We start from the raw sequence: 14,803 nt of genomic DNA on the forward strand, positions 1-14,803 counted from the left end.
GTAAAGAATTACAATAATCCAGGCGAGAATGAATGAGAGCGACAGTAAGAGTTTTTGCAGAGTCAACAGTAAGAAAAGGTCGAATTCTTGAGATGTTTTTGAGGTGGAATTGACAAGAACGAGCAAGTGAACGAATGTGGGGAGTGAAGGAGAGATCGGAGTCAAATATAACCCCAAGACAACGGGCGTGCTGCTGGGGCGTAATGGTCGAGCCACAAACAGAAATGGCAATATTGGGTTTCGGAAGGTTAAGAGAGGGAGGAAACAGGAGAAATTCAGTTTTTCACAGGTTCAGTTTTAGATAGAAGGAGGACATGATGTTGGAGACAGCAGACAGACAATCGGTAGTATTTTGTAATAGTGCAGGGATGATGTCAGGAGCAGATGTGTACAGTTGGGTGTCATCAGCATAGAGATGGTACTGGAAACCAAATCTGCTGATTGTTTGTCCAATAGGGGCTGTGTATAGAGAGAACAGGAGGGGGCCTGGGACTGAACCCTGAAGAACTCCGACCGTAAGGGGAAGAGGAGAGGAAGAGGAGCCAGCAAAGGATACAGTGAATGAGCGGTTAGAGAGGTAAGAGGAGAACCAGGAAAGAACGGTGTCCTTGAGCCCGATAGAGCGGAGTATAGTGAGGAGGAGCTGGTGATCCACAGTATTGAATGCAGCAGAGAGATCCAGGAGGTTCAGCAGGGAGTAGTGACCATTAAATTTAGCTGTTAGTAAATCATTAGAGACTTAAGTAAGAGCAGTTTCAGTAGAATGTAGGGAGCGGAAACCGGATTGTAGAGGGTTGAGGAGAGAGTGGTGGTCTGGGGCTATTTACAAGACCCAATAGTTTATGGGTTGGCCTGCAAGTTCTCAGCCGTGTCTTTTTATAAGGGAATTTAAACTGGAAACATCAAAGGGTCCAAACGGTGAACTGAACTTTTTGGTAGCCGGGAACCACTACCTCTCCAATACTTGTCTTCAGAACTTGATGGCGTTTGAAAGGGTTGGGCGCACCTCCGGGTATTTTTGCTCACCCTCCTCTTGACATCGAGGGCAAACCACCCCCTGTCCCCGCAGTGTCGGGTGTATGTCACCAATTCTCCGTGATCCAGGTCCCGGTCCAGATGGCCAATGGGTAGGTGAGGGGCCACATCTCTCTGGGACACAAAGATCTCCGCATCCAGGCCCGGCTCAAAGATGAACCCCCATCCCCTTTGGGGATTAAAGTGCCGGACCTGGCCCTCGTACGTCAGGCCCCTCACCCGGAAGGTGGTGTTGCGGAGGTTATCTTTCTCCGAATAGGTCCGGGACAGCACCTCCGCCTTCCGCTTTTCGCGGGCGGCGATCTCTCGGCCCAAATGGTGCTGCTGTTGCTCCCAATATGGAGCATCTGCGCCCTGCTCCAGTTCACTCTGCGCAGGGTCGGGCCCAGCCGGAGTTCCCCCGTGCCGGCCACGACCGACACCTTCTGCACTGGGGGAACTCTGCTCTGACGAGGCCTGCTTGGCTGCTTGACAGCTGCAACCCCGCGGCACCTCAGCCGAGGCTTGGAATCTGGGAGCGGCCAGCTTTGCCCGCTGGGCTGGCTTGCAGTTAGGAATCACCTCCACCTTGGCCGGGCGGACTGCCGGAGCCGTTGTCGTCTGGGGCGCGGTCTCTTCTGGGATCGGTGGCGGGTCCAAGGCGGGACAGGGCACCTTCCGGATGCTAGTCTTTCGCGGAGCTGGTGTTGGTGCCGGAGCGGTGATGGGCTTACCGCTGACGGCCTCTTCGGGCTAGTCCTCGTGGGCCAACGGCACGGGCACCGCTGGCGGTGTTGATGGCAGCAGACCGAGCGGGGAGGCAGTCACGGGTGCGGGCGTTGAGGGAGGCAACGCGGCGGGCAGGGGCAGACCGGGCCCTGCAGCCTGAACGGCCGGTCCCTGAGGGACACAAGGGCGTGGGTCGATTTCCCACTCCTCCGACGCTGTCTCCACTTCACGTATCCTCACAGCCGCTGCTATCTCCGACATCTCGGCTGACCACCGCCTTAGCAAGCAGGTCGCCTGGGCCTGGATGCCGCACATCTGCTCTATACGGGCATCCACCCAGGCCGCTGTGCCGGGCGCGGGCTCCTCCACCGCGAGCTTGCCAGATGGTGCGGCCATACTGCTCGGCTGGTGTCCAGGAACGGGGAATGTGGAGTCCTGGAGTCCCTGCCCTTTATCTACTCGGCCACATGGTGCGAGATCTTCACTTGCCCCCCCCTTAGTCTTCCTCTGGCACTCCTCTTTTAGGCCCGTAAGTTCGTTTTTCGACTTCTGGCCTTGCTTTCCGGCCGTGTTCCCAGGGGGCGGGGATTCGGCTTTCACGCCCTTTTTTCAGGGAAGAAGACTCTGGGCAAGAATCTTCGCACCCAAAAATGGCGGCAAGATGGCGGTTTCTGGAATTTCTGCAACGGATCACCGCTGACTTCAACACAAGGCGCACTTCCACAAGGTAAGTGGATGGGTATCTATCCAGTTCGTGACGCCAGAAATCGAGGTGTACCGCCCCGCTCTCAGCAGCTGAGCTGCTCGGATCCGGACCTTCTGTGGTGGGCTCGAGGGTCACTGGACCCGGGGTCTTGCTGTTACTTCGATGAAAAAGGGGGTTATAGTGGTGGATGTAGGACATATATGTACGGGCTGAGCCGTATTAAGTTCGTGATGCCACCCACGTATGTGGTGAGGTTGGACACCACCACTGCAGTTACGGGGCACCCAGGGGAGATGTTATGCAGCAAGTTGTTAACCCCTCCAAGCAGGGATGGCGGCCCCGGGACCCGTTTGGGGTTTTGGTGCAGGGAGATGGGCGACCGCAGGGTGCTGGTGTACTCACTATTGATGGAAACACACGAGTCTCTGATAAACCAAGGTGATGGTGGTCGGTGCCCGCAGCCGGCTGCATTCTGGTCCCCCACTCGGCTGGTGGTCTCTGTCTTTCTCCTGTACCTTTGTAAAGTAGTAGACTGCCTGTGCTTGCAAGTTGAGAAGTGCGCTCCCGGCTGGATGTGGCCTAAGGAGCCCTTGCCCGCAGACGCTGGCCCGTGGGATCTCTGAGCCCTGGCGGTGGCCTTCTATCCCCCTTGGTGGGCTATTGTCTTTTAATAGGGACTTTGGGTGGGACAGGACCTCTAGTCCTGCCCTCAATCGGTAAATTAATCGGTTCCAGTCGCTTCTGGTCCTGGCTTCAGGGTCCGAGTACCCCCCTGTGTGCTCCGGTTTCCGAGTCGGTTACCCTGGTCGGTAACGGCGGACCACTACCCTGTCTCGGTCCACCTCGATTCCACCGAGCCGTCTTCCCAGCTCCTGCAGACGAAGATGGCCGTCTGCATCCCAGCCAAAGGCACCAGGGCTCCTACCCTGATGCCGTTCAATTTGGGGGATTCACCTCTGCTGGAGCTACACCCAGCTCCATCCCACACTCCTCTCCAACTTGAACTCTAACACTTGTCTGTTTACTTTCCCGCCACAGGCGGTCTAGACTCCTCAGTGGGCGTCTTCCAACCACCTGGTTCCACCCCCTGGTGTGTCTACTCAGCCCTGAGGGTGGTGACTAGGGTTTTAAAGGCTGATGTCACCTGTGAGGGAAAGGTGTAGTGCAGGGGCCTATCTGTGACTACCTGGCCCGGCCAGGGCGTCACAACAGCATTGATGTATACATATTACATCAAAATGCCACTCTATCTAAAATTCCCTCTAATGGGTTCAGGTGTGGCCAGAAGATCAAAAAGTATAGGCAGCCACATTGCTCCAAGTTTATTTCTAAACCACAATAGAGATACACCTACATGGTTAAGATTTAAAGGGAACCTGTCACCAGATTTGGTGACTATAAGCTGCGGCCACCACCAGTGAGCTGTTATATACAGCATTCCAGAATATTGTATACAAGAGCCCAGGCCACTCTGTGTAACATAAAAAACACTTTTATTATACTGACTTAGGGGGCTGTCCAATCCAATGGGTGTCGCTGCTCTCTAGTCCGGCGCCTCCTCTCTGCGGTGATCTCCGCAGCATTGCAGTCTTGCACAGGTAGATCTGCCCTGCTCAGGTAGATCAAAGCGCGCCTGTGCAAGAGAGGAATGGAGGCCTTTGTGGATGATGTAGGATGCGTCCTGCACACGGGCCTCAGAAGAAGAGGATGTTGATCACCGCAGAGAGGAGGCGCCGGACTGGAGAGCAGTGACACCCATTGAATCGGACTGCCCCCTAGGTGAGTATAATAAAAGTGTTTTTAATGTTCTCAGGCATGGCCTGGGCTCTTATATACAACTTTCTGGAATGCTGTATATAAGAGCCTATTGGTGGTGGCTGCAGCTGTATATATATATATATATATATATATATATATATACACATACATACATACATTATACATATATGTATATTCATTCACTACATAATCCTGAACTTGCCGTTCTGTTGCAAGCCGGGATCAAACTGTTTGGCCGGAGCGTGCGTAGTGCCATGTTCACATTGTAGTTGAATTCTTCAATTAAACGGTGCAGGAGTCAGTGTGTGCATATACCATCAACTCCGACGTCATTGTATTGAAGACACTGTTTCTTTGAATATCACCAATTACCAGGTTTTGTTTTTTTTTCAGATTTTATTTCCAGACCAGTGTTTCAATAAAATGACACATGAGTTGGCGGTATGCGCACATGCTGACACCTTTGTGCTACGATTTCCGAGTTTGTTCCCCATGTCGGTACCGGTGGGCTACAACCCTGTCCTGGTCCAGCTCAATTCTGACGAGCCGTCTTCCCATCTCCTGCTGACGGAGACCACCATCTGCTTCCTAGCCAGTGGCACCAGGGCTCCTACCCTGGTACCGTTCAACTTGAACTCTCCTGCTGGAGATACACTTAGCTCCAGCCCACTCTCCTCTCCAAACTGAACTTCAGACTAAAACTAAACAGTTTTCCCACCCCGGGCTGTCTGGACCCCTGGGTGGGCGTGTCCCAACTGCCTGGTCATGCCCACTGGTGTGTCTATCTTTCCCTAAGGGGGATGTTTAGGGTTTTTGGTTGGCTGTGTTTCCTAGTGAGGGAACGGTGTATCGCGGGGGCCTAACTGTGACTACCTGGTTTTGCCAGGGCGTCAGACATTACTATGGCCAGAGTAAATCCGTGTACTCTGAAATGCTTCCATATCCAAGTCTCTTCTCCATGTATAGGAGGGGGTATGGGGTAGCCCTTAGTGCTGCAGTAGAATATTACACACTCAGACATTTGGGGGAATTCTGCCAGGGAAGGTCGACTTCATTCACACACCAGTTAGTATTGCCTTGATGGTTAGAGGCCTGGCCAGTAAAGTTGTGTCCTCCTGACCCTTCTCTGGGGCTACTTTGTATGGAAGCCAATTTCTAGCCTCAGCGTTCTCTAGCATTTGGTGTCTGAGTCAGCACTAGAGATGAGTGATGTTCGAGGTTCGCCAATTTCATGTTCAAGTGATTTTGGGGGGTGTTCGAGCTCGAACTCAAGCTTTTTGCTAAAACCTCGACAGGTCGAGTTAGGTTCGAGAATGGTTCGATCAACAAAAATGTGTCTTTTCACAGTAAGGCTATGTGCACACGTTGCTATCTGCATGCGTCCTGCGTCCCCAGCACAATCCCTCTCTCTTTCCTACTCACCGATCACGTGCATCTCACTGCACGGCTGTCAGAAATCTGTGGCGTCTTTTCCACTTTAGAAAATGGCTGCCGCTTCATTATTCAATCATGTATTCAATGCTTTCCCCGCCCACCAGCGCCCATGATTGGATGCAGTCAGACACGCCCCCACGATGAGTGACAGCTGTCTCACTGCAACCAATCACAGCCGCCGGCGGTCGGGTCTATATCGTGCAGTAAAATAAATAAATAATAATAAAAAAAATGCGGTTCCCCCATATTTGATACCAGCCAGGATAAAGCCACACGGCTGGAGGCTGGTATTGTCAGGATGGGGAGCGCCGCATTATGGGGAGCCCACCACCCTAACAATATCACCCAGCAGCCGCCTGGAATTGCTGTATCCATTAGATGCGACAGTCCCGGGACTCCACCCAGCTCATTCCGAATTGCCCTGGTGCGGTGGCAATTGGGGTAATAATGAGTTTAATCATGGCAGGTATCTCCCCGAGATACCTTCCATGATTAAACTGAAAGTGAAAGTAAAGAAACACAGCGAAAAATCCTTTATTTGGAATAAAAGACAAAAAAACCCTGTTTCACCATTTTATTAAAATCCCCAAATACCCCATCATGTCCGACGTAATCCACACAACACTGTCAGCTCTACTACAGAACATGAATGCTCTGTATCAGCTCCACTGAAGTGAATCGCGCGGTCAGCAGAGACTTCAGCAATGCAGACTTCAAGATTACCAAATCTGCCTATCTTTATTATTAGATGAAGTAGCTCAGTGGATAGAGCACTTGCCTAAGAAGCATAACTTCACAAGTTCCGATCCCAGTAAAGAATTTAATTTTTTTTTTATTATTTTTTTATTTTCATTCTAAATTATAATTATTATATATTTATAATTATAATTTAATTTAATTATGCCCTGAATGGAGAAGTCTGACATCATATGTGAGCCGCGGGACAGACTTCTAAAATCGGAGCAGTTCACCGAATGAGGCTGCATTGCTCTCTCCTCTCTCTCTCTCTCTTTCTCTTGATTTCTCTCTCTCTCTTTTTCTGTCTCTCTCTCTCCTTCTCGCTCTCTCTCTCTTTTTCTGTCTCTCTCTCTCTCCCTCTCTCTTTCTCTCTCTCTCTCTCCCCCTCTCTCTTTTTCTCTTTTTCTCTCTCTCTTTTTCTCAGTCTCTCTTTTTCCCTCTCTCTCACTCGCTCTCTTCTCTCTCTCTCTTCTCTCTCCTCTCTCTCTTCTCTCCTCTCTCCTCTCTCTGTGTCTTCTCTCTCTCTTCTCTCCTCTCTCTTTCTCTCTCTTTTCATTCTCTCTCTTTTTCTCTCTCTCTCTCTTTCTCTCTCTCTTTTTCTCTCTTTCTCTCTCTCTCTCCCTCCCACTCTCTCCTCTCTCTCTTTTTTTTTCTCTCTTTTTCTCAGTTTCTTTTTCTCTTTTTCCCTCTCTCGCTCTCTCCTCCCTCCTCTCTCTCTCTTCTCTCTTTCTTCTCTCTCACTCTCTTCTTCCTCTCTCCTCTCTCTTCTCGCCTCTTCTCTCTCGCTTTTCTCTATCTTCTCTCTCTCTTCTCTCTCTCTCTTTCTCAGACCTGGTGATGGTCAGCTGATGCGGTCACCTGACAGCATCAGCTGACACTATAAGTCGAGCGGTGTGGCCGGCTTTTTACCGCCGGGCTGGCTAAACTATCAGCTGATGCTGTCGGACAGGAGTCTGCACTGAAGTGTGTAGTTTGTTTTGTTTTTTTTTGCACTGATGCATCAGCTGATTGTATAAAAGCCACTTATACAATCAGCTGCTGTGTCATGTGATTCAGGCCCTTGAACCTGACACATCATCTGATCGCTTTGCCTTCCAGCAAACCGATCAGATGATATTGGATCTGGATTGGACGGCGCGGGACCCTTAACCCAGGATTATTGCGGAGGGGCGGTTCTTTATTTCAATAAAGACAGAGTCACTAATTGTGTTGTGTTTTATTTCTAATAAAAATATTTTTCAATATTTTGTGTTTTTTTTATCTGTACTAGAAATTCATGGTGACCATGTCTAATATTGCCGTGACACCATGAATTTCGGGCTTAGGGCCTGTGGATAATATACAGCTAGCCCTAACCCCATTATTACCCAGCGAGCCACCTGTCACCAGGGCAGCTAAAAGCGTTGGATACAGCGCCAGAAGATGGCGCTTCTATAAAAGCGCCATTTTCTGGGGCGGCTGCGGACTGCAATTCGCAGCATGGGTGCCCAGAAAGCTTGGGCACCCTGAGCTGCGGATTCCAATCCCCAGCTGCCTAGTTGTACCTGGCTGGACACAAAAATTGGGCGAAGCTCACGTCATTTTTTTTTAAATTATTTCATGAAATTCATGAAATAATTAAAAAAAAAGGACTTCCCTATATTTTTGGTTCCCAGCCGGGTACAAATAGGCAGCTGGGGGTTGGGAGCAGCCCGTAGCTGCCTCTTGTACCTGGCTAGCATTCAAAAACATGGCGAAGCCCACATAATTTTTTTGGGGGGGGGAAAAAACTCCTGCATACAGTCCTGGATGGAGTATGCTGAGCCTTGTAGTTCTGCAGCTGCTGTCTGTTTGTATGGAGGAGAGCAGACAGCAGCTGCAGAACGACAAGGCTCAGCATGCTCCATTCACTAGTGTATGCAGGAGAGCAGACAGCAGCTGCAGAACTACAAGGTTCAACATACTCCATCCAGGACTGTATGCAAGAGTTTTTTGCCAACCAAAAAAATGACGTGGGCTTCACCATATTTTTGTATGCTAGCCAGGTACAGCAAGCAGGTATGGCTGCCCCCAACCCCCAGCTGCCTATTTGTACCCGGCTGGGAACTAAAAAAAATAGGGAAGCCCTTTTTTTAATTATTTCATGAATTTCATGAAATAATTAAAAAAAAAAAATCGACATGAGCTTCGCTCCATTTTTGTGTCCAGCCAGGTACAACTAGGCAGCTGGGGATTGGAATCTGCAGCACAGGTTAGCCCGAACTTTCTGGGTGCCTCTGCTGCGAATTGCAGTCCGCAGTCGCCCCAGAAAATGGCGCTTTCATAGAAGCGCCATCATCTGGCACTGTATCCAACTCTTTCAGCTGCCCTGGTGACGGGTGGCTTGCTGGGTAATAATGAGTTAATACTAGCTTTGTTTTACTAGCTAGTATTAAGTCAGAGATTCTTAATGTCAGGCAAGTTTGACCTGGCCATTAAGAATCTCCAATAAGGGTTAAAAAAAAGGCACCACACTGAGAAAAAATACTTTAATAGAAATAAATACACAGACACATTTAGAGACTCCATGTTCATTGCTCCCTTGCATCCCTCCACGATCCATGGTCTTCTGTCTTCTTTCTCCTTCAACCCATGCAGCTCTGCTACATTAGATAGCGCTGCATGGGAGGAAGACGCTGCTGCTTCTTGTGCAGTCTATATCACTCAGTGAGTAGCAGAGGCTGCAGGCTGTAAGCGGTGACGTCACCGCTGACAGGCGCGTTGCTATTGCAACAGTGATCTCTGTTATTCACCGGCTGCCACAGCCGGTCAATAACGGAATTGGGAAGCAGAACGGGGAAGCCGACCGTGTGCCAGAGCATCTCGCCGGTACATGGAGATACACAAACGATCACCGCGTACCGGAGAGATGCACTGACAGGACCTAGCATGACGTCTAGCAATGTGACCAGTCTGTAGCCAATGAGGTAATAGACACATGACTGGTCACATGTTATTTTAACGTCACGATAGGTCCTATCATCAGTGCTGGTTACCGGGAGGACGCAGCGATTATCGGAAGGAAACGTGTCGGGAGACAGAGTGCAGGACGCATCGCTCGGACCTGTAAGTGTTATGGCAATGTTTATTACCTGTATGTGTACATTTATAAAATGTTTTTATGTGTTTGTGTTTGCCTCCCATTGTTTTCAATGGGGTTCGAGAGGTTCATCGAATGGTTCGTCGAACCGAACTCGAACGCTGCCTCCGTTCAATGAACTGAACCGAAATCAAGCCTTTAGAGGCTCATCTCTAGTCAGCACTTAAAGATCATGATATGTCGACTTCAGTTTCCTTCCTTCGTTCTCTGCCACAAGGTGTCCACTGTATGCGACCTTCACAACCTTTATACTATTCATCCATATCTATCGCTCACTAAATCTTTACTCACTTCTCTAGATAGAACCGTCACTTACCCTATCAACTAACCCCCACCATTGTGGGCTAGTGCCAACACTTAAATATTACCCTATAGTCTAATAATTTCCTTTTAAATGCAATCCGATACATTACCACATATAATACTTACCATACAATATACAGTTAGGTCCAGAAATAATTGGACAGTGACACAAGTTTTGTTATTTTAGCTGTTTAGAAAAACATGTTCAGAAATACAATTATATATATAATATGGGCTGAAAGTGCACACTCCCAGCTGCAATATGAGAGTGTTCACATCCAAATCGGAGAAAGGGTTTAGGAATCATAGCTCTGTAATGCATAGCCTCCTCTTTTTCAAGGGACCAAAAGTAATTGGACAAGGGACTCTAAAGGCTGCAATTAACTCTGAAGGCGTCTCCCTCATTAACCTGTAATCAATGAAGTAGTTAAAAGGTCTGGAGTTAATTACAGGTGTGTGGTTTTGCATTTGGAAGCTGTTGCTGTGACCAGACAACATGCGGTCTAAGGAACTCTCAATTGAGGTGAAGCAGAACATCCTGAGGCTGAAAAAAAAGAAAAAATCCATCAGAGAGATAGCAGACATCCTTGGAGTAGCAAAATCAACAGTCGGGTACATTCTGAGAAAAAAGGAATTGACTGGTGAGCTTGGGAACTCAAAAAGGCCTGGGCGTCCACGGATGACAACAGTGGTGGATGATCGCCGCATACTTTCTTTGGTGAAGAAGAACCCGTTCACAACATCAACTGAAGTCCAGAACACTCTCAGTGAAGTAGGTGTATCTGTCTCTAAGTCAACAGTAAAGAGAAGACTCCATGAAAGTAAATGCAAAGGGTTCACATCTAGATGCAAACCATTCATCAATTCCAAAAATAGACAGGCCAGAGTTAAATTTGCTGAAAAACACCTCATGAAGCCAGCTCAGTTCTGGAAAAGTATTCTATGGACAGATGAGACCAAGATCAACCTGTACCAGAATGATGGGAAGAAAAAAGTTTGGAGAAGAAAGGGAACGGCACATGATCCAAGGCACACCACATCCTCTGTAAAACATGGTGGAGGCAACGTGATGGCATGGGAATGCATGGCTTTCAATGGCACTGGGTCACTTGTGTTTATTGATGACATAACAGCAGACAAGAGTAGCTGGATGAATTCTGAAGTGTACCGGGATATAATTTCAGCCCAGATTCAGCCAAATGCCGCAAAGTTGATCGGACGACGCTTCATAGTACAGATGGACAATGACCCCAAGCCATACAGCCAAAGCTACCCAGGAGTTCATGAGTGCAAAAAAGTGGAACATTCTGCAATGGCCAAGTCAATCACCAGATCTTAACCCAATTGACCATGCATTTCACTTGCTCAAATCCAGACTTAAGGCGGAAAGACCCACAAACAAGCAAGACCTGAAGGCTGCGTCTGTAAAGGCCTTGCAAAGCATTAAGAAGGAGGAAACCCAGCGTTTGGTGATGTCCATGGGTTCCAGACTTAAGGCAGTGATTGCCTCCAAAGGATTCGCAACAAAATATTGAAAAAAAAAATATTTTGTTTGGGTTTGGTTTATTTGTCCAATTACTTTTGACCTCCTAAAATGTGGAGTGTTTGTAAAGAAATGTGTACAATTCCTACAATTTCTATCAGATATTTTTGTTCAAACCTTCACATTAAACGTTACAATCTGCACTTGAATTCTGTTGTAGAGGTTTCATTTCAAATCCAATGTGGTGGCATGCAGAGCCCAACTCGCGAAAATTGTGTCACTGTCCAAATATTTCTGGACCTAACTGTAGCTTACATCATACATCATGATATATCCTTTAAATATACACATACACTGTATTAGATTATGTCACGCTCCCCAGGTCCCGACGCCGTCCCTCACTCACCGCTCCGGTCCCCGGTCCTCCTGCCCACGGCCACACAGCTCACTCTTCCCCCTCTGCGTCCTCCATGCTTCCTCTCCCCCACTCCCGGCGTTCCCTTGCGACCAAGGACACACTGTCAGGCTCTCCTGCATCCTCTGCAACGCTTCCTGCTCTGGTCCCTGGCACTCGGGCTTCGCGCATGCGCAATAGGGCACGCGCGCGGTCATTTCCCTCCTCTTAAAGGGCCAGCATTCCAGAAACAGGATATTGCCAAATTCAGGTACAGGGTATATTAGGACCTTCCTTCCATGTGGGCGGTGCCTGTTCAACGTGTTTCCCTAATCTAGGTGTTCAGGTCCCCTCTTGCCTTGTCTCCTATTAACCCTGTGTCTTTTGCAGAGCCCGTCCTGCCACTCTAACCCGGTCCTGACCACGGTTCGCCCAGGAAGTCTTTCGGTGACTGTCGGCTGTGACCCACCATCTTCTTCAGCCTGAACCCTTCTCAAATCATCGGCTTCACCCACTGACCTCTGCCCTCTTGTTCAGCTGGACCTGGATCCCGTCTGACGTCTCTACCCGGCATCTGAACCTGAGCCTCGTCATCTGGAATACCTCTAGGAGCTCCGTGGCCCCAGAGACATCTTCTTCCCAGTCTCCTGAAGGACTCTGTTCCTGTACCGTTAGTGCTCCGGCTACTGTGCATCTAGGCCCTCTGGTGGGGTGACCGGACAGTCCCTGTACTGGTGGGGGGGGGTTAGATCCGGGTTGCCTCACTGGAGGAGTCCGGTGCACGGTCCAGAGTATCCACCACCAGGACATAACAGATTACCATTCACATGGCAGAATATTTAAAAAAACACAGAACATTATTCTCATTACAATTCAAAGCAGAATATTTAAAAAAAACACAGAACATTATTCTCATTAGTGTCTTCAAGGGAGGCAATGCGACAGCACCCAGTCCACTTCCTTACTTAACAGTTATGAGGCGGTGTCCAACTTACCTTGAAATATGAGCCAAGCGTATTATGCCAAATGTGTCATTTTGATGAATATTGCACCACTTACATAAAACTAGGCATCCCACAGTATCTCCCCCTCCAAGATATACACTTTATAAGAAAAAAACAGGTACAGTTAGACTTTATGATGAAGATAAATGAGACAGAACGAGACATCATTTGAATCTCTCAACACAAATTTGAGAAGAGACCTTCAGAAGTCCCCTAAAAATAAATGTCTGTGCATATGATAGGCATGCAGAGTGCTGGCTGGGTTATTAGTCACATTAGCAAGCAGCAGATGCTAAGGGAAAACTGCTTTTTATGAACCACCTGAGCCATTTGTAGCCTAAAACTCTGTGTTATTAATTAAACATTATTTAAACATTAGTTTTAATATAAAATTGGAAAAAGTTTCTGCTGAGAAAAGTTGATAACTGACTGTTTTATATGGCTGCTTTTTCTTCTTGATCAGTGATGCTGATTGTCTTTAGCAAATATATTGAAAAACTGTTTATTTTAGTAATACGTTTTAATTTAAAGCATTTTCCAGATAGGTAAAATTGATCACCTATACAGTTGACCAATAAAATTGCAGTACCCTGATGCCATGTCCTTCCAGCCCTCATTCATTTATTTTATTTAGCTTTCTTAAAGTTGCAGGTTTTGTATTTCGCCTTTGAAATATTTTATTGAATATTATTTTGAAACTTACCATATTATGGTCGCTACTGCCCAAATGCTTCCATATCTGTGGATCTGATAATGTATCTCATCTATTCGACAGGAAAAAAACTCCAGCAAATCTCCTCTGGTTGGTTCATCAACCAACTGAGAGAGGTAATTCTCTTGAACCATAGATAAAAGCTTGCAGCGTTTATCAAAAACAGAAGACTATGTCTCATTGAATATATGGATAGTTAACATCCTCCATAATAAGAACCTTACTACAACCCCTGGAAAAATTATGGAATCACCTGGCTCTGAGGATGTTCATTCAGTTGTTTACTTTTGTTTAAAAAAAACAGATCACAGACATGGCACAAAACTAAAGTAATTTCAAATGTCAACTTTCTGGTTTTAAGAAACAATAAAAAAATAATGAAAACATAATGTGCTAGCCAGTAACGGTTACTTTTCAAGACCAAACGGGGAAAAATTATGGAATCACTCAATTATGAGGTAAAAATTATGGAATCACCCTATAAATTTTCATTCCCAAAACTAACACCTGCATCAAATAAGATCTGCTTGTTAGTCTGCATCTATAAAGGAGTGATCACACCTTGGAGAGCTTTTGCACCAAGTGGACTGACATGAATCATGGCTCCAAAAAGAGAGATGTCAATTGAAACAAAGGAGAGGATTATCAAACTCTTAAAAGAGGGTAAATCGTCACGCAATGTTGCAAAAGATGTTGGTTGTTCACAGTCAGCTGTCTCTAAAATCTGGACTAAATACAAACAACATGGGAAGATTTTAAAAGGCAAACATACTGGTAGACCAAGGAAGACATCAAAGTGTCAAGACAGGAAACTTAAAGCAATATGTTTCCAAAACAGGAAATGCACTACAAAACAAATGAGGAACGAATGGGAGGCAGCTGGAGTCAATGTCTATGACCGAACTGTAAGACACCGCCTAAAGGAAATGGTATTTACATACAGAAAAGCTAAACAATAAAAAGATGACTGCCTGAAGAGAACATGTAAATTTCCACAGTCATTGATGATATGGGAATGCATGTCAGATAAAGGCACTGGGGAGATGGCTGTCATTACATTTTCAATAAATGCCCAAGTTTATATTGAAATTTTGGACACTTTTCTTATCCCATCAATTGAAACGATGTTTGGGGATGATAAAATAATTTATCAAGATGATAATGGATCCTGCCATAGAGCAAAAACTGGGAAAATATTCCTTGAAAGAAGACACATAAGGTTAATGACACGTTCTGCAAATAGTCCGGATTTCAATCTTTGGTGGAAGTTGAAGAAAATGGTCTATGACAAGGCTCCAACCAGCAAAGCTGATATGGCAACAGCAAACAAAGAAAGTTGGAGCCAGATTGATGAAGAGTACTGTTTGTTACTCATTAAGTCCATGCCTC

This window comes from Anomaloglossus baeobatrachus, chromosome 10 (genome assembly GCF_048569485.1).
Source record: "Anomaloglossus baeobatrachus isolate aAnoBae1 chromosome 10, aAnoBae1.hap1, whole genome shotgun sequence".
Lineage (NCBI taxonomy): Eukaryota > Metazoa > Chordata > Amphibia > Anura > Aromobatidae > Anomaloglossus > Anomaloglossus baeobatrachus.